Source organism: Macrobrachium nipponense, chromosome 11 (assembly GCF_015104395.2).
Source record: "Macrobrachium nipponense isolate FS-2020 chromosome 11, ASM1510439v2, whole genome shotgun sequence".
Taxonomy (NCBI): domain Eukaryota; kingdom Metazoa; phylum Arthropoda; class Malacostraca; order Decapoda; family Palaemonidae; genus Macrobrachium; species Macrobrachium nipponense.
This window is the reverse complement of record NC_061087.1, coordinates 95185142-95206855: the sequence shown is the minus strand read 5'-3', so window position 1 is coordinate 95206855 and position 21714 is coordinate 95185142. Positions and strand designations below refer to the sequence as shown.

At 36.5% G+C, this 21714-nt stretch overlaps 1 long non-coding RNA gene across 1 annotated transcript; it reads left to right on the top strand.

Moving 5' to 3' along the window:
- Positions 1 to 9056: 9056 nt before the first annotated feature.
- On the top strand, positions 9057 to 11750 carry LOC135209788 (uncharacterized). The gene is made up of 3 exons (XR_010313419.1): positions 9057 to 9160; positions 9847 to 10130; positions 10931 to 11750. It is a non-coding gene; the product is annotated as an uncharacterized LOC135209788 (long non-coding RNA).
- Positions 11751 to 21714: the final 9964 nt, after the last annotated feature.

The following is a 21714-nucleotide window of genomic DNA, read 5'->3' as shown; positions in this document are numbered from 1 at the left end:
CAGACTTGAGCTAAAAGAGGCGTTAACAATCCATCCAAACCCCCACCTTTTCAAATGTGACTAAAATCAAGACATCAAAAACAGCACAATGACAAACAAGATAGTATAAACATGGAAACTGGATTTCATACAATAATACTGAAACCCAAAATAAAAGTGATATTACAACAACCAATACCACACACATAGATGATTCAGTTATCCATGGAAAAGAACTTCCAATAGAGAAGAATTAAATAATGATGATAATCGAACTGGCAAAAGAAAAGAATTCTAGAAAGAACCCCACCTAAGGGAAAAAAAGTAAATATTGAAAAATTATAATCAATAACCAGAGAGACTCCAACTACACCAGGAGAACATTTTAAAAAGATATTAAACTAACCTCATCACAAGTGGAAATACACAATTACCCTCAATCTCAATCAAACAGCACACTGACAGTAAAAATCACACTTTACAATTTCCATCAAATAATACTAATGAAAATCATACCATTAAACCAAACCAAAATATAACTATCACAACCATCCACAAGACCGAAATATCCCATTAACAACAACAAAACAAATAACCCCTCAAACCAACAGTCCTTATCACTACAGAAACGGAACAATAGAATTACAAAACCAGACATTTCTAAAGCTAGATCCAAAAAAATTCTGAACCAATAATTAAACATTACCAAAACATGCTTCATCTTGTGGTTGTAATGAATGCTTTGTAAGTACATATAACCAACTAACTACCAAGACAGAGGACACAGTACGAAATTGTATTGACAATTTTACAAATTAAGGAGGTGCCCTTTAACACACCAACATGAGAACGAATTATGTTCTGAATCCTTAAAATACAAAAAGGAAATTATAAAATCAAAAATAGACTTATTAATATTCAACTATGAAAAAACAAACAACTGCAGAATCTAATAACCAACATACAAATACAACGATTAAAAAAACCACAAAATAAATTCAAATGCATATAAAACTACGAGATAAAGTAAAAATCAGCAATCAATTTACAGAATTTAACACCAATTCCTCCCAATAATGGAATATAAAAATCATTCAATGGAATATAAATGGTCTCTTAACCCGACTACGTCGGGTGAATTACAAAGATCATACGAGACCACAACCCAATGTGCATATGCTACAACATATAGGAAGTACCCTACAAATATCCAACACTATAAATTGCCTGTTATTCACCAACTGACGGTGGAAAATTAGGCACAGCCATATACGTTCATAATAGCATTACATATGAACCTGTTGACATACCATCTATGCCATATCAAATAACATCAATTAAACTGTATATGCCTGATAAAAGTAAAATTACTATTTGTAATTGTTTTATATAACCAAGAACCAAAATTTCAATGCAAAGTTTCAGTGATTTTCTGAACTTATAGCAAAAGTATACAGGAACCACTACTTATAGTAGGAGATTTTAATGCACATAATCCATTATGGGATATTAATAAACCCCATGACACATCCGGAATCAACATAGAGAATACTATAATGAAACACAATCTGTATTGTCTCAATGAAAGTGAAGTTCCAACATATTTTTCAAATACACACCTAACCTTTTCTTCAATTGACATTTCATTATGTTCAAATGATGTAGCGGAGAAAATTTGAATGGAACGTCCTAGACGATTCATACACAAGTGACCATTTCCCAATCATTCTGAACTACTTAAGTAATGTCAAAATATTGCCACCTACAAGATATAATATCCAAAAGCTAACTAGGATAAATATTTCCTATACACATGAAACATACCACCATTCCCACATAATGAAGATCACAATACTACATGTGAATCCTTCTCAAACTTTCATAATAAATGCTGCAGATAAAAGTATTCCGCCAAAACCAAAACATTCCACAAAATCCCCTGTCCCCCCCATGGTGGAATCCAACATTAACAACATTAAGTAAAATAAAACATATATTGAGTCGCAATCTAAACAGACTCAAAAACTCGCCTTAAATCACTCAACAAAATGCCCTATAGTATAAAACATATTAAACAAAATAGTTATAACAAAACATAACAATTAACCACAGTAAACCACTATATACAAATATACAGCCAAATTTAGAAAAACGGTAATAGCTGAAAAAATCGCATCATGGAAAGAATATGTCTCAAACATATCTTCAAACACATCCACAAGGGATGTCTGGCAAAAGATAAGGAAAATCAATGGAAAACATATAAGACCTCCAAGAAGTGCAATACATTTAAATGGAAAAATATACCATGATACTTATGAAATATCAAACATAATTGGGAAACCATTTTGAAAAAAACATCAGTGCTTACTCCAGCCTAGATACACATTTTTCAAAGTATCAGAAAACAAAAAGAAAATATAATACTCAATTTTGAAACTCTTGAAGACCTGGAATATAACTATATTTTTAACATGGATGAACTAGATAATGCCATCAACTCTTGTCATCCCTCTGCACCAGGATATGATAAAATATCATTTGAAATGATAGAAAAATTAGCTCCTATAGCTAAATCATATTTATTAAAATTTTACAATAGTATCTGGCTAAAACGTGTCTTTTCTTCCTGATAAATGGAAACATGCCATAATTATTCCAATAACAAACCAGGAAAGGATGCAAGTAATCCATCCCAATTATAGACCGATATCTCTAACAAGTTGCCTATGCAAATCTTAGAAAAAATGGTTAATGCACGATTAACGTATGTAATAACCAAAGAATCCATTTTAACACCAACACAATCTGGTTCAATACTGGCAGATCAACCCTAGATCCCTTAACACATTTAGAAGATCATATCAAAAAAGGCTTTGAACAAAAGAAATTAACAGTAGCTATATTTTTTTGATATAGAAAAGCATACGATACAACATGGAAACATAACATCATGCAAAAACTCCACTCCAAGGGACTAAGAGGCCACTTACCAATATTTATTAAGAACTTCTTAACAAACAGAACTTTTCAAGTAAGAGTAGAAATTCCTACTCAGTAACCTATAAAACTGGAAGAAGGAATCCCTCAAGGTAGTGTCTTGAGCTGTACATTGTTTGCTTTAGCAATCAATGACATTACTATAAATTTACCAAGTGGTGTAAAAAACAGTTTTATAAATGTTGATGACTTTGTCATTTACTATACGAGTAGTAATCTGAGACATGCTCAGAGAGTTCTCAAGTACTGCCATTTCAAATATATGTAGTTGGGCAAATTCAGTTGGATTTAAATTTTCAACTGATAAAACAAAAGCAATCGTCTTCTACAAAGACAAAAGGTGGATGAGAACCAAACAATCAAACTGCATCTTTATAGCACTGAAATACAATTTTGTACAAAAATCAAGTATCTAGGAGTAATATTTGATATCAACATTTAAATTGGAAAGAGCACATCAAATACATTAAAGCCAAGGGCATCAAAGCCCTTGCCATATTAAAAAAGTTATCACACACTAATTAGGGAGCAAAGCGAGACATTTTATTAATGATATATAAGGCAAACAGTCTTATCCGCTAATAAATATTACTGCTGTCCAATATATTCATCCGCCTCAGAATCTGCATTAAAATCTCTCGATGCAGTGCACCATGAAGGCGTGCGATTATGCACAGGAGCTTTCCGATCGTTCCCACACTCACTTTTTGGTGGAGGCAGGTGTTTTGCCCTTAAAACATCACCGTAATTTAATAACAATACAAAGAGGTCTTTCAATGCAAGCAGGATCGTCTCCTGCAACTTACTGCTTCCAAAACTGTAATCAAGTAACAGCAGTTAATAGTACTAGCTCTTTCCCAAAAAGAGCTAGATACATAATGAACATACATAATATGAATCCAATTTTTTCACCCACCAATGGAATTGCCACCACCATGGATTTTAAATAGAGTAAAGATATGTACCTCCCTGTCTTACCTACTCAAAAAACAAATGACAAGTACGGAAATGTACCGCCAACATGCTTTGGAGCACATTAGAAGAAAAGGCGACAAATTATGATATATACAGACGGCTCCAAAAATAATGTTGGAGTAGGAGCATCTGCATAATTCGAAAAATATGTTAAGTAAAAAAAAGCCTACCTTCAATATCATCAGTAATTTACTTGCTGAAGTCACAGCCATACAGATGGCTCTAGATATGATATCTGAGGCAAAAGCAAGTGTCTCTGTTATTTCAAGTGACTCACGTAGCGCTATAGATGCAATAAGACAGTATAAACCAGGAAACCAAATAGTACAGGAAATTCAAATAAAAATTCATCAACTCCTCCAATCAGGAATATCAATGGAAATATGTTGGATCCCAGCACACGTGGGAATAAAAGGAAATGAAATATGCAGGACTCTGCTGCCAAATTATCCTGCACTATCCCTCCAACAATTCATATGCCCCAGTGTCAGACTGGGTAAAATCAGTTAAAACATTAATTTACCAGGATTGGAAAGAAGAATGGGCCTCGGTGCCAACAACAAATAAACTTAAAAATATAAAAACTGAAGTCTATGCATGGAGGACATCCTCACAGGAGGAAAGAGCAAAAGAGGTGATCCTAGCAAGGCTACGTATAGGACACACAAGATTCTCACATGGTCACTTGATGTCAACACCACATGCTGACCCAGTGAAATGTAAACACTGTCAAACACCCATGACAGTACAGCATTTGCTTGTTGAGTGCCCAAATTGGACCCAGCAAAGATCTATTTATCTGCGGAGTTCGGAAATGAAAATATTCTTGCGGAAAGCAGGGATTTTTCAATTAATAAAATCATAAATTTTTTAAATAAGACGGGTTTCCTTTCAAATAAAGTCTAATTTTTTTTTTTTTTTTTTTTTTTTTGTTTTTTTTTTCAATTTTTTTTTTTTTTTTTTTTTTTTTTTTTTTCTCAGGATTGATCCCTGAGAAACCAGCCCGAGAAGAGTCTACTTGAGACTCAGAGGTCTGGAAAAACTAACACCTATTAATAATAATAATTGTCATATGTGGTGAAGCATTCGAGAGGAGAGGTTGGAAGTTATGGTTTTCGAGTTTGTCCCAGAATTCGTTGCCAAAACTTAAAACCCATCAGTAGTGGATGGCAGATTCGACTCCTTTTCCATACCTTCTCTGGGAGAATTAGTGGACAATGATCCTGAAGAATGCTGCCATGCCCTGTCAGAGTACTAAGAGCATACTTAAGAAGAATGCGGTATCTCAGGCCAGGATGCCAAAGGTTTTTGTAAGTACAGGATGGAACAAGAAGAAAGTGTTAGGAACACTATCGTTTTGGTTGAGAAACGATCAGGAATGCATACATGGCAGGAGACAGAAGGTCAAATAGCCTGGAGAGAGCTAGAGCTCATGACATCAGGGGACTTGAGCGCTTCTTTGGCATTCAAGAAAAATATGTCTGTGGAGAGGATTTTGAAAGCTGGTATTTGGCGACGATAAACAACTTTCACTTCCTTTTATTTAAAAGATGTTGCCCATAGATCCTTGGACACAGTTTTTCCCTTGGTCCAGTGGTGGCTGCCTAACAAGTGTATAAGCTCATCCGGTACCCCTGGCGGGTCAGTTAGTGGTCCTAGTCTAAGATGAGGGTATGAAAGTAGAATGAATGAGATGACTGTCTTCCTTCTTTACTACTTTCTAACTACTCCCTTTACCTACGGGTCAGTAAGATGGGGAGTACATCATGAGCTGGAACGGACTAGATGCAGGTGAGGGGGACAGCCATACTGTAAAGATTATCTAGAGTATAGGATACTTTTCAGTAGCAACACACTCCTCTCAATAATAGGAAGAGAACGGGGTGATAATAGATCCAGGTACAGGGACAGGAGTAGTTTATGAGAACGGAAAGCTCTCCACCTTCTGTAATGCAATAAGCCATGGTATTGTATGAAACACCCAGAGGGAAACCAATAGATTCTCATATATCTTTGGTTCAAAGGTTAATGGTCCATTGTCTTAGAATACATCTATTCGGAAATGGATAAAGGTGGCAAACTCCCAGTCGGTTATAGAGACTTACCTCCCACCAATAGTAAGTCTATCCTGATGTTAAGACGGAAGGTTTGTTTCGCATATGAACAAATGACAAGTTTTTAACCAATTTGTATTTTTCATAACTAACAAACCTGAGGTCTTAACAGATAAGGCCCTCTAAAAGTCTAAACTGGGATGGAAGAGTAACTGATAGGTCATGGGATGCCAAGGGCATTCTGGGAACTACAATACCCTGTGACCTGGTACAGAGGCCAATAGTCCCTGGATCTCACAAGTTTTTTTTTTATTAATTCTAAGTTTCCAGCTTGGCACTAGTATTATCCTAATGTTAGACCTCAGGTTTGTTAGTTATAGAAAATATAAATTGGTTAAAAATTTGTCATTTTTGGCCAACTTCAACTTGCTCTTCTGACTTTATATTTGCTGTTTTTAATTCTTGAACATATAAATTATGAGTATTTATTTTCAAAATTACACTATATATAACCATTTAACTTGGTAGATACAGTCTACAGCAAATGATAAAAGAAAAACACTGCCATGCACATAAATGATCATTGTTAGATCTGCCAAAGTTTTGTATTTATATAGCGTGAAAATATAATATAGTAATAAAAGCATATTCAGCTTTCAGTACAGCATGAACCATTAAAGTTCTACCTTTGAAAATATATTAGAATTAATTAAATTAAATTTTTTGTAATGTGATAATACAGTACAACATTTAAGTATTGTTTATAAAAGGAAATTTGTTTACTGTTTATATGCTATTTTGATTTCTTGAAAAACTTTAATTTTTTTTAGGTTAATGCTGAACACAGTATTTCTTTGGGCAGACCAAATTATACTTTTTTGAGTGATTTTTGCCTCTCTAAGTTTTTAAAGTTGTTTTATAATAAACAATGTTTATGTCTAGGAGGTGGAGGTATGCCAGAAGCTTATAGTCCGAAGCACTATGGAAAAGGTTCATTCATGGACCAGTCACATCTTAACTCCATCCCAGTTTTGTAAAGAACTCACCTTGGATAGTGAGCGGCTAATACGACAAGCTCAGAAGACTGCCGATTTACTGGCTGTAAGTAATTGATGTAGTTGTGTTGGAGTCATTCTTTTTAAGGAATCAGTGAAAAATCAATTCATCACCACCTCCATACAGTATTGTGTGCTAGTCAAGAATTAAATGTAAAATCAAGATATTTAAATAGTTTTCCAAATTATATGTGCTGAATACTTTTAACTCAGTACAAACTGAGTAATATTTAGTTTTCCAAAATTTGGGCTTAATATTTTCAATCCATTTCAGATTGCTGGGCAAGGTTCACAGGATGACACAACTCTCTCCTTGTTAGAGTCTTCTGATGTTTCTGCGTTAGGAGGGGAAACCAATGCATCTGGATATCAGTCTAGTCTCTCCTTTTCAGATACACCTCTTTGTAAGTTTTTGTTTTTAGTGAAAATGTTATACAAGCAGCTACTGTTATTGTGTAGATTATAATACTGTATGTATTAGTTTTCAAATGTATCTTACATTTCAGGCCTTTAGGAAAATTTGAAACTTTATATTCAGTTTGCATATTGCAAATTTTATGTAATTTACTTTTAAGAGGCTTAATCCTTTTTTGGCACTATACATCCAATTTTGAGAGCCTCGGATATGTTAGTAACATGGATATAACTGTCACTGATTGATTCTCTGTGATTTAAATGATAAATGGACATGGACTTTTGGTATTGAGCGAGTTATTTAAGGATCTTATCTTGGGGTAAAGGAATGTATTAGATATGTAATTTTAATATTTTGATGTACCATATAAGCTCTGTTAAAACAAGCTGTTAAATTAATTTCAGGTATTCTACAACTGTAGATAACTAATTTTGAATGTTTTGCTTTCAGCCCCTAGTAACCAGCCACACCTTCCTCGCCCTGTAGCCAAGAAACCAAGTGCCCTAGAAAGTTTGCCTGTAACAGCCAAAGAGCATGATCCTGATGTAATGCCGCCTTCTTGTTTATTGAAATTACTAAAGGTAAGTAATTTCCAAAACAAGTTTTTTTATATAGTTTTATTGATAGGTAATGCCGAGTGCACTAGTATGTTTTGTAATTATTTTTTATTATGTATCAACAAGCTAATTTATACCAGCTTCAAGCTAGTATTGCAAAAAGTTTGCACTCTTGTCATGAATTCTTAAGAGGGAGTGATAGATTCATAATTTAGTCTGAGGCACCTGTTTTTCTCACAGATATATTTTTAATTTGAACCAAGTATTTTTTTCCTTGTTTGAGATACAGTTTAATCTCTCTTAACTTTGCAGTTTGGTGCATATAGAGGGAATGATATTAAATCGAAAATGGGTTATGTTTGGTAAATTCCTTTATAGTAATTCATTTATATAAAAAATTTCACTTTATTGTCAGGCCCTGTATTTAATTGTGAAGCCTTTTAAAGTTGGTAGTCAAGCATTTTCTTGTTTAACTAGCTGGAGACATGAAATATTCAATTAGAGTGTACTTGATATCAGTTTTTTTACTCTTCCCGTGTTGGTGTGTAAGGTTATATTGTACTGGGCTGAGATATTTGCAAACGGCTTACAGGCATCCCATCTTGCGTTAAAAATGTCAGATGTTAAGTTCAGGAAATTGATATGAGTAGGGGTATTTAATAGGTCCCAATTGAAGGAGCCTATATGCATCTTGTATTTGTAGTACTTTATTCATGAAGAAATTTTGAAAACATACTTATCATATTTTCATAATTAAAATACTCAGGTATTTCATCATTGGATATTATAAAAAGTGTTTCTTCAACCCTCTCATTTTCATTCTTATAACTTTTTAATGTTGTCTCAAAGCCAAAGAATTCAGGTTGGAATGTATGTCCTATATGTAAAGCCAAACTTATAATAAAAGTTTTTTCTTTAAATTTAAAAAATTTGTGTTTCTTTTTCAGGCAATGGTATACAAATTGATATCATCAGTAAATACAGAAATGAACAAAGTGGATTTTGCAGTGATGTACAGAAGTTTGATTCACAGTATCCAGCAGGTTGTCAGCAAAAGAGAGGATGTTACGCTGACTGTCTTCAGAGCATTGGAGACACTTACTGTAGATTTGGCTGTTGCTCTTGGTGGGTATTTATATAACCAATGCTATCTTTCTGAGTGAACTTTGGAACTTTTCATGCTTTCTGAATTGTATTTTTTATTTGAGAGAAAATGCAAAAGATATTGTGTTTCTGTTTCATGCACAATGTTTGTAGAATTGAATTATTACAAAGGTGTATGTGTTGAAATATTAGCTTATTAGTTTGGCTCTCGTTCACGTTTACCATGAAGGGTATTTTTGGAGCATTTCGGTGTCCTTTTTATTGTGTATTGCTTCCTGCATTTCCTTATCTGCCATTACATTTCATTTCTTTACCAAACATCCAGTTTCTTGTACTTTGTCATACTCCAGTTTTTATCCCCCAGTTTAGGAACAAGACTTCTAGCCAATCATATAAAAATTGAGAATTGACTTGATTGTTGGGTTACATTATGTAATTAGTATAAATATATATTTTTTCTGGTGTACTGAAAGGAAATTAATGAGACTAGTCTAGTAAACATTGCCAGTGTTGGCTGTGTTGAAGAAATCACAAAACTTTATAAATAACATATAAGGTTGAGTGAAGTACAAAATTATTTTAGTCATCAAAGTAGCTTACTTAAATCCCTAGTACTATTATAAACAGTACATTATTTTATTTTGTAACAGATTTTTTTATAACATTTTCTGTGGTGCAGACTTTTTCACCAGTGCATATTTTTACAGCGTGTTGTTTACCTGTTGTAATGACTTCAGAAATTCAAAAGGCATTTGTCTCCTTGTGGAGGCCTGTTGAAGAGGATGGCTTAATACCATCACCTTGTGGCCTCTCCTCCCTGATGTGCCCTCGAACTGTAATGCTCATTGCCCAGAACCCAACCTCAAAGCACCAAGATGCTGCATGGAAGAAGATGGAGGAATTTATTTCTTTACTAGTGTCTTCAAATTTAATCAGCCCGGTATCACTGCAGGAACAATGTGTGTCACTACTGAGGCATTCTTGGCCAGAGGTAAATTTATTGGGTACTCTTAAATGCCATAGGGAAGTTTTTATTTTTATTCCAATTCTATATCTTTCTTGGGTACTGCTTTCTGCTCTTCAAGTTTCATTCAAATCTCATCTGACTGGCTTGGGAACCTTCCTTCCTTCACATTTGAATTTCCACTTCACGTTTAATAACATTTTCTTGGAACTAGTCATAGGAGAATAGAAGGAACGAAGTGGAGAGGTTCAAGTGCTTTGTGTGAGTAATAGGGAAAAATTAGAATGGGGAGGTTCAATTGCTTTTGTGAGTAATAGATAAAAATTAGAAATCTGTTAAGTTGAACAGCCAAGTGGGAAGTCGTAGGGGAATGGATGAAAAGTCAAAAGCAGGAAGCATGGCAGCTGAGGTATGCCATGGAAAGTGTTGGCAGTTAACGCAGCCTCATACATTGCATAGGTTATAAATTTACACATTCCTTCATGGTTTGGCTATCTTGAAACAATTGAGCTTATGCTGTTTAGTAATTTGAGTATTTTGAATTTGATGTATTTTATGTTCTCTAGAAATTTTTTTTGTTAAATACTAGTGATCTTGATTCAATTTACATAATCCCTTTTATGGAGTCGCAATGCTTTTTTTGTTCTCTCCCTACGACACTCCAAACTCTTTTGCTTCCGTGTATAGTTTTCCTTTGTAATACAATACAGAGCATGGGGTGAGTGGCATTGTCAAAAAAATATTGATGTAGATTTATATAAAACTAGCTGCAAGTATTGGATCTGCAGTTTAAGTTTGCCTTCTTGATGGAAAATTTTATATTTCAGGGAATCTTGGCTGGTTTATCATCTTGCATTAAAGGAATCTCCAAGAACTGTAGCAGGCAGAACTTTGCAGATGATTCAATGTTCACAGAACTTGGAATGGGTCAGTTGGGTATGTGGAGAAATGGAGGAGTTTCCTGATCTAATATAATCTTACTTAGGTGAGCTGTAACAATTCAAATCAGATTTCATGAAAGCTAGGTATACACATATGGAAACTAATGAAAGTAACAGATTAGACAAGTTCGCATACCAGTAAAATTAAATTACATCCAATATGCAAGCAATGCATTGGCCTTTTGATAATCTGTTTTTCAATTTCATCAGAAATTTTCAATTGTTAATTGTAGCAGATTTTTTTTTTATCTTGTCATAAGGCACTACTATGAATTATTTTGGAAAGTATATTAAAAATTATTCCGATTAACCTGTATTGAAATGTTAAAAAGGGTTTTCATGACAAACATTTGAATTCTCTGTTGTGATAGTTTTCTTTACAAACCTGAAAAACAATCTAGTGATAGTGATTTTAAAATTATTGGCAAAACTGTTGAAGCTTGATTGTAAATATATATTTTCACAATAGATTTTATATTGATGTATTTCCCTATAAAGTCTTGATGCCATTGTGATTATTCTGGTCTTGGTCTTGGTAATGGAAGCAGCCATGAGTTTTATTAATTTTAAACTATTTAGCAAGTAAATTGCACATCTATTCCTCAGTGAAATACTTTCATTGTCTATGCTCTCTTTGGCTGATGAAGCTGTTGCTCTTGTACCATGTACTCTACTCCTATTTATCCCAGAATATTGTACAACCTGCTGTTTCCATTTCTTATGATTCATAGTGAATCTTGTTATAAATTTTTAAGATTTTATTTTATCCAAACTCATTGAGAACTGCAGTTATGGATATCAAATGCTTTAAAGGCTGTATGATGAGTCATAAGAATAAGCAGACTATGCTTGTACTTGATGTTTGATTTTCCTATTTTTGAGGTCTGTATCTAGGTAAAAAAAATTTGCAGCATTTCTGTAAGAGTACATATGAAAACTAAACCTTTTTAATAACCAATACACCTGAGGCCTTCTTACTCAATTAGATTTCTGTAGTCGCCTAAATGTACTTTCATATTTTAATAACTCTTACCTATTTTGTGATTATAAATTATTTAGTGCATGTATAGTTTTAGGGAATCAATTAAAAATTTATGGGGATGATGTGGGGTAAAATTATTAAAAAAGACTATTCCAGCCATCTTTACTTTATAAATCTTCACATTACAGTAGTTCACAAGAACACTGCCAAAGGCAAACAATGATGTAATCATAGCAAGGAGATGTAGGAATTAAAAAATAACCACTCAGATTTACAAACTAATCATAATTCATCTTAGATGGAAACCAATAATAGAATTACCAACAAATTAAAAATTTCATTGTGGAAGGATGCCAACTACAATTTACACTTAACGGCCACAGTTTTTTCTTAATTAAAAATCCTTTGATGGATGGCCAAAGCAGTTTCAAAGGTAGATTCTATTGCGCTTCTCTATCCAGAAGTGAAGCCAGTTCATTCTGTCCCTGAACCTAAAATTGATGGTTTACCATTCTCTTCAGGATTACTAGAGCTGTTTCTACAGTGTTGTGTGATGTGCCATTGACAATTTGTCATTTTCAGTGTGTTTTCATCCCAACTCTCTTGACAGCTGAGAGAGAAAACTAACAAAGGCAAAGGTTAAAATATGATTAATTTAAATAGGGATGCAGCTTCATTAGATCTTTGATTTGCTGTCCTTATATTTATCAATATAAATACTTGGACTTTGACTCAGCTTGGTTGAGGGATTGGTTGGCGAGTCATAGGGCCGAACAGCGTGAACTTTGGTAGCGGTGGAGTGGTGCGAGGGGCTTGGTTGTGAGAAGCGTGATGTTAGGTGCGTGTGCCAGAGTTACACTTGCTAACTGTCCTGAACACCTTGGGACCTGACCTGGAGGACTTTGTTCAAGCATTGAAAGAAAACTTTTTCCAGCTAACATGATTATCTTGAGCGTTGCAATATCATCACTGTCCTCCACCCTTGCTGTTTCTCAGCCAATTACCTTGCCTTACTGTCAGTTTCAATCTATGACCCCATACCAACAGCAGACTTTGGTTGTGCCTATGAGGTCCTGGCATTTCTGTCCACATCAGTGCTGTTCAACTTCTTAGCCATATAGCTGATGTTGCCCCTTCATCCAGAAGGTAGTTTCCTTTTAAGGGTGCAGATAAAGCTATGTGACCCCCTCCAACCTCTGCTCTCCAGGCCATGGACTGTCCTTGGGAAATTGTTAGACCTGGGAGTCCATCAGTTCAAAACCTTGAGTGTTAGGAGATTTTCTGCTTCAGCAACCAGTTTTCATTCTTGATTCGGGTCCCCCACTAGCATCTAGTCCTTATTACCTTTGATATTTGCCTCCTCAATCCCTTAAGCAAGACGGACAATAGCTATCCATGAACAATATATTGAAAGTAATGAGACAGGATGGTATAATTAGTTGACAGTTTTTGTCCCAGAGGAGACAACGGGATTATTAAACTATTTAAGAACTTATAAAACACCACCAAGGATTAGAAGGGAGTGGAGACTTGTACATACTGGGCTGGCAAAATGCTTTTGAACGCCAGTTCAGGGACAGGGTTGGACATCTCATGCTGTTCCACTTGACAGATTCTTCAAATGTAAATGCTCAGCATTTGGCATTCACATGCATGTGGGAGAAATAATTCCCTTAGGGAATACTGTAGTAAATACAAATAATGTATTCCAGACCCCCAAAAGTAGTAAAAAAAAATTAATTTGATAGGGAATAAACAGTTTTACATATGTAAAACGAGAAATTAAATGAATAACAAAACTTAACGAACATTTAACATCACTTACCTTTATGACAGAGAATTGTTAGTGGATGGCAGATGGAGAGAAGGGGAAGAGAAGTTATTGTTTGGAAGGGAATCCCCTCCAGAAGGATTTCAGGTATTAAGGACCTATCTGGGGTTACTTTTAGTTTTTTACTGGCACTACCTGTAGTTAACTACAGGTAGTTTCTGCCATTCTTTAAAATTTGCCTAAAGTGGCACATGGCATTGTCATTAAAGATGATGTCTCCCAACATCTTTGTTGGGGTGAGGATTCTTCACAAAATCTTTTACATCACTCCACTTTGTAAACATGCCCTTAATCACTGAAGCAAGCACATTATGTATGCCTGTTTTTCTGAATTTTTCAAACCAGCCTCTGCTGGCCTTAAATTCACTGACAGCAGCGCTTGTAGGCATTTTTATACTGATTAGCATGCAACACCCACCAATACTTTACTACGCATTCTTTCTTAAATTCTAGTGTTTCTCGCCAATTTTACAGAAGGGCTGGCACTTGGAACGTTCTTGAGCCCCATCCCTAATGGCTTATTTAGCATTTGTACTCAAATAAAAAAAAAAGCACAAAAAAACTACAACAAAAGCAGAATGGGTCACGAGAGAACACTGGGTGCTTTGTTTTGGGCACTGGTACCGCATCATGAGAGAACACGGGATGAATTGTATGGGCGCTAATATGGGACAGTCACGCAGTGAGCCCCAGAAGGAGCATTTCCGAGTATAAAATAGAGGAAATATACGAAACCCGAGACAAATTTTAGTCAGAAATAGTCTACAAAAACCGAGGTTCCATTGTAATGTTAGTGCTATAATCATGGGAATACATGGATGATCTTATCTTATAATTGATCTGCCCAGCACTAATCATTTCTGAGTATAGACCAGTAGTCACTCAACATACAAGAATGCACCAGAGCTGGAACAGTAAATTTAGAAACATATTTCTTTCTTCTTTAAATTTTCAGCTGAAAACCCTTACAGACAGAGTCAACAGATTATAAACCCAAGAGGGTTTCTAAGGGAAATCAGCCTGCCGAGAGAGATGTCACAAGAAAAGGTGATAAATGATTCAGAGAGATGTCATAGGAAAAGGTGATAAATGATTAAGTATGAGGGAATTTATAAAAAAAAAAATTAAATTCAGGAGATATCAACAGAGACCAGGAATGAATTTACTCCTTGCTTAAATATATGGATTTCAGAGGATTCCTCAACAGAAGATTCCTCAACTACACTAGCAAACTATTTGTAGTAGCGTAGCCAAGATAAACTCCTTGCATACAGTAGTAGCGAGCCTGATGCTAGAAAAAGTCATTCTGTAGCAGCAGTCTGCCTATTGTTGCAAGCAAAAACATCTAGGTCAGGTAAACATAAGAGCATAGTACGTTAATCATTGTAGCACATCTATGCCACAACTAAAAATAAGAGTTGGCAAATAAAACTCCAACTGATGACATAACTTTATCAAGATTTGAGATGAGTCTGCGTCCGAAGACCACACTAAGGAACAGATATAAAAAAAAAAAAAAAGTATAAAAATACTTGACATGCAATGGCTTCATGAAGCCATTCAAAAAAAATTTGTCATATCAACTTATCAGGCTAAACTGTGTATGGAAAGCATAGGCATTCCAGCTGCGCCAGTTTGTGTCTTAATTTTATTGGACTTTCATTTAGTTCAGTTCTCTCTCTCCTGTCTTGCTGGAGAATTATGTTTCCTTTTTCAATGCAATGACAGCGAGGATTCTGTTCTCCACCCACCTTGTTTAGATCAGCAGTGCTCTACCAAACTCATAAGCAGTGCTTCAGTTAGTCCATAAGTCACTGGTTCCAGTTTGCATAGGAAAAGCTGCACAAGTACCAATTCTTGTTCCTTCTGTCAATAAGTTTTCTTCAGATGATGCCTCAGTCATTGCCTCTCCTCTGCCTCCTGTCAAGTCATGGAGCTGCTGCATGGTCAAGAAGGAAACTGGCCTGTGCCAAACTTTTGAGGGGTGTCCATGTAAAACATCCCTAGGCTTGTCAATTGGTCTCCATGCAGTCACTTCTGGAAGGGGTTTTGACTACTACTGCTGAACACGTTGCTTCCTCCATCGCTATGTTTGTGCCAAGTCTAGGGAAATTCATGGACATATTATCTTACCACAAACTTGACATCTTCAATCATGTAGTGATAACCAAACACCTATGATCGATCACTGCTTTTCAAGAAGACAACATTCAGATTAGTAACACTTAAAAATGCCCATATAAAGGAAAATGTTTCTTCATAATTTTCTTCCAGTGGATATTTCAGAAAATGTTGCTTAATTTCCTTCCAGTGGATACTTAAATTACAGTCTTGTAAGATGAAACATTTTTTGCAAATATTTCCTATTGTTACAGCACACAAATGGAAGCTAGAAAAATACCTCTAGCTGATTTTCCCATGCTAGAATTTTTGTTTACACAAGAAAAAGTTTTGGGGAAAACTTAAGCTACTAGAATTCCTTAGGTAACGTGGATTAACATTCGTGTTCATTGATAACCATTTGAGCGAGACATTCATGTTCATTGATAACCATCACAACAAGATGGTAGGTCAAGAACATGGTTCAAGAATCAGGTGCATAAAGACCCCTCACTACATTAGCTGATGTTCAAGACTATACAGGATGGATTTGTCCTTGGAACTACCATAGCAAGGTCCCAATCTTAAACTTTACTGTCATTTACTTCTTTCCTTGATCACTGTCCCTTTCCTGGTTGACAGCAACATCTTCAAATGAGTACTAGAACCTTTGCATCGTTTCCAACACATTTAGATGCTGGAGCATTATGGTACTTAATGATTGTTAAAACTACTGGTTCTTCTTACTATACCTAAATACCTAATGATCCTAAAATATTGGTTGTTTTCTAACAACTCAAATTGGTCACGAATATGTAGAGCTGTAGCTATCCTCTCCCACCTAATGATGACTGTTTAAGTAAAATACTATCATGTTTGAATTCCCTTTGGGGATTTCATTTTACTAGGCATGAACTCTCTTAGACTGTCGAACAAGTTCCTCAATTACAGCCGAATTCATTGCATATGAGGCAGTACAGTCATCACCCTACTTATGAATGAGTTAGTTCCAGACGAGTGTTTGTAAGTTGGTTTTTCATTTATATAACTTACCCGGTGGTTACATATAGCTGTCGTCTCCTGACGTCACGGCAGAATTTGAAATTCGCGGTAGCGCTAATGGTTTGACAGGTGATCCCTCTACTCCCGCCCTCTACCGGGTACCGGGAACCATTCCAGCAATAAATCAGAAGTTCATGCCTACCTGTCCATATGAGGGGAGGAGGGCGGGCTTCGTTATGTAACCACCGGGTAAGTATAAGTGAAACTTTATATTATTATAAAAATGTCATTTTCACTTATATAACTTACCCAGTGGTTACATATAGCTGATTGACACATTTAGGTGGTGGGACAATGGCAGCTAAAATAACAACTGTTGGAATTATCCAAAGATATAGGTTCCTTACCTTTAAAGACCGCTGACTCAGTGGTTACTGCCTCTGTAGTCTGCTGGCCTTTATTGTACCGACAGAATATATGGATCCGTGTGTCGGACACAATAATAAGTACTTGCCGTTGAGGACGTGACCGTAACGGACAAGACTATAATGCCCCTGCTCAGGGCGCAGTACAAATCACCACAAAATACAATGAAAAACGAGGGATCACCACAACCGGTTAAGAAATACACCAAGACATTAAAAGACTGAAAGATACTCAAAAAACTCCCTGTATCTTCAGACAACCTTAAAAATACAAAAAACATAATCAAGGAGAAAAGTTAGTGAGGATGGGATACATCCTTCTCTCCCTCACCCAATACCGTGTCAGTCACAATGAATGGCCCCAATGTACTGCAATTTTCATATGTGGTTTGCAAATCTGTCAGATAATGAGATGTGAAGACAGAATTGCTTCTCCAATATGTAGATTTAATAATGTCTTTCAAAGACAGATTACGTCTAAAGGCCATAGACATAGACACTGCTCTAATTTCGTGAGCTTTGACTTTAAACAAATTCTGCCGTGACGTCAGGAGACGACAGCTATATGTAACCACCGGGTAAGTATAAGTGAAACTTTATATTATTATAAAAATGTCATTTTTCATATGTAGTGCAAAATTTTTGCTGGTGTCTACATAACCAATTTCACTCGGGAGGCATTCAAAATTTAGTATTTTTTCTATGCTTTGAAAGTTATGAACTTGGAGAGTATTTCTGCTTTGAAAGTTATGAAATTGGAGAGAATTTCTGCTTTGAAAGTTATGAAATTGGAGAGAATTTCTGCTTTGAAAGTTATGAACTTGTAGTCTGGTGGCAGAGGGGTGTAGGTGTGTTTTGGCGTACATACAATGTTTTATTGGTGATTCTGGTAAAACAAACCATACAGAACCCAAATCCGCGTGATGCCACTCTGTCATCCTTGAGCAATTTTTTTTACTGCCAAAATTCAAAATGGCCGAAGCCGAGATCACCGAAATTCGATTTTCGCCTATACCTTCGCCAAAAATGGACATAGAGATCTGATTTTGGTGTCTAAACATATGTTTTAAGGTCTGGGAATCCATATAGAAACACAAATAAACTCTATTTGCCTTCTGTTGAATATATATTTTAACACATTTCGACGATAAAAGTGCTCAAAGTGTGATGCCAGTGATGGCTGCATAGGGTTTAGACAAATATGGGTTTAGCAAAATGTTTTATTAACATTATATCCCACAGTCAAGCTGAAAACATATATATTCACGCGCTACAGTTAACGTGATTAACAAGTCATAGGGATGAAAGAAACAAACAGCAGTCAAGAACGGAAACAGTCAAATGAACCAAGCAGAGATCCGTTGTATGCAAGATGGAAATTATATGCTAATTTGCCAACATAACCACACAAATCTTGTGACAATCCCAAAATGTCATCATTAGTCTTCATCAGAATCCTCATTTGCCAGGACAGATGATTTAGTTTGATCATTGCCGCAGTCTTCTGCACCGTGACATCCGCAGAAAACTGATCACGAGAGTCTCGCTACAGAATACCTGCACTTGGCTGTTGCGCAAGGCGGCACTGAACGGCAGCCACATCTGATCATTGTGTGTACCTCATCCGGGGCGCTTGTCACATTCGGAGGTAAGGGTATTGGTACCAATGTTTGATGTCTGGTCTGTTGTCCCCCTGTGTGTGTGTTGAAATGCTGGAGGGTCAACTTCAAGTGCTGCACGCCACACTGCGGCTTGAAAATGGGCTCTGTGGACGTGTTCAGTGAACGTCTCAGTTGTTGGTGGAAGGCTCTTAAGCTGTGGTGCTGCCGTGAGTTTTTTGTTTCCCATCTTTTGTGACCAAATGTCGAAACGAACTGCTGTCATGTTGTCTCTCTCCTTTGATCCATAACAGGCAGCAAGGAATGATGTCGCTTCTGATATGACGTCCGAGAAATCAGAATCAAGGTGACCGAGGTTCTTCAGCTGGTAGCCCATCATCAAGCATTTTACGACCGTGCCTTTGCCTATGCCCCACAGCTAAGAAAGTATCACACCCTGAGACGACATGTGCAGCCAAGATCTCGGAGACAAAGTCGGCACACTTCTGGACTGTTGCCTTGATATCTACTGATGTTCTGCTATGACAGGTTCCTAACATCACTAGATCACAGGTGAGAGATTCGGACTTGCCACCTTCGATACTGCTGCATCGTCATCGTCTTCATCATTTGCCACGAGCTTCAGAATGCTAGACGATTTACTCCTGAACGAGAGAATACTCGCTACACCCGCACCGGACAGGACCAGAATATCATGTCCAAAATGTTGTGATAGTTTCGACATCAGATTGCGGCGCGTCAGGGACTCTCCTCCGTGAGCAATATATTGTTCATGCAGTTCTATGGAGTTCCAGATGCGTGTACAGTCTTCATTTAGATCATGTATGACTCCGTTGAAAGCTTCATCTTCAACTTGTACAGGCTTATGAGAAGCAAAATGGATGTTGCGAGGACCACGAAAAGTTGACATACAGTCTTTGTGGTACTGAGCATCAGCAGCATGTAAGTCGCTGACAGCACCTTCCACCCTGATGCGTACTTGTTGTGCCCACTCATCATTTCGCGCATCACATGCTTTCAGGATAACATCCTTCAAGGTGTCTTGGTTATGTCCGCGATCAGCAGTTCGGCATTGAACGACACGGCGCCATCGTTCAGGGTTTTTCGAATCTGGTTCTGAAGAACACTGTTCACCACATATTAAACAATGCTTTGAATTTGGAAGGCGTTTTTGTGGGTGTGATAGTCGAACGCCGAGATCGTTTCACATCTGGTTCTTCTGACAATTTCCTCTGTTTTTGTAAGAAGCGTTTTTTGTGAGTCTTTGATGTGTATGTTGAAGCACAGTTTCTATGCACGAACAATGATCTAGATGTATCTTGTAATGTGGATATCAATGAAGCATGCAGCCCATCACCCTACGTTGACTAGCAGCTACAATGGAATTGAGTCTGTCGGGTCCCGCAACTGTTAGAGGTGCTTCACTATCACTACAGTTCATGCAACTTTCCAAAAGGCAAGCGGCGTTGGGCTGTGATGAAGAATCCATCTTGTTTGACAGCCTGAAAATGGGGATACACCATCACCAAAGGAATATATGATAGAAAGCGAGTTTATAGAGTTATGTTATTAGGTTTCTGCAATAGTAGAAGCAATATTAGCATGATAAATATACGCCAGCAGTCAGAGATACATTGTGTAGGAAATATTTTGAAAGCAACGGAGACCATGCCCATAAGAACAACTATTCTACTATGCGTTCTATGCCAATGACTGTATTGTGCGGTAAAACAAATCATCAGAGGGGAGATAGAGTTTATTTGTGTGTTCTAATGGATTCCCAGACCCTTAAAACATATGTTTAGACACCAAAATCAGATCTCTATGTCCATTTTTGGCGAAGGTATAGGCGAAAATCGAATTTCGGTGATCTCGGCTTCGGCCATTTTGAATTTTGGCAGTAAAAAAAATTGCTCAAGGATACGATACCAGAGTGGCATCACGCGGATTTGGGTTCTGTATGGTTTGTTTTACCAGAATCACCAATAAAACATTGTATGTACGCCAAAACACACCCAGGCAAAAAATCCTCATTCTGCCACCAGACTATTGGAGAGTATTTCTGGTTTGAAAGTTATGAACTTGGAGAGTATTTCTGCTTTCAAGGGAAATATATAAAATGGGAATTCATCACAGAACAAGGTAAATTTGGAAGATAGAAAGAAGCATGAATATTTTTAGAGCATGAATGTGTATTCTTGATAATCACGAGAATACTCTGGATAATCAGGAAGAAGTTCAAGGAACTGGTGATTCTTCTTCTTTGTGTTCTTCTGTTCTATGCAAAAATTCTTACTAGCAGAATACAAGATGTGATGAGCAAAATTTGAACTTGCAACCCTGTGCGTATCTACTGTATTGCTGCTCATAACTTAAATATTTGTAGCAAGATGGCGACTGTAATGATAACTGGATTCAAGGAGTAAAAGGTCTTCTAGTAAGGGAAACTTTCCCAAAAGTGCTACTCAAAGTTTCTTTCATCCACAACACCAAACCATTCTGTACAAAATAGAATAGTTTTGTTACTATTGTGGCAAGCCACTCGGATGTCGCGAGTTCGCGCCTCCCACGGGGCAATGAAAAATCACTGGCTTACTTTCACGATCAGTTACTGCTGCAGTGGGAGGTTGAAACCAACATTCTTTGAAAGCTTGAATTTCAAGTCATTGACTCGTGTGCTTGTTCCAAGGTTTCATCTACTGAAACAATAA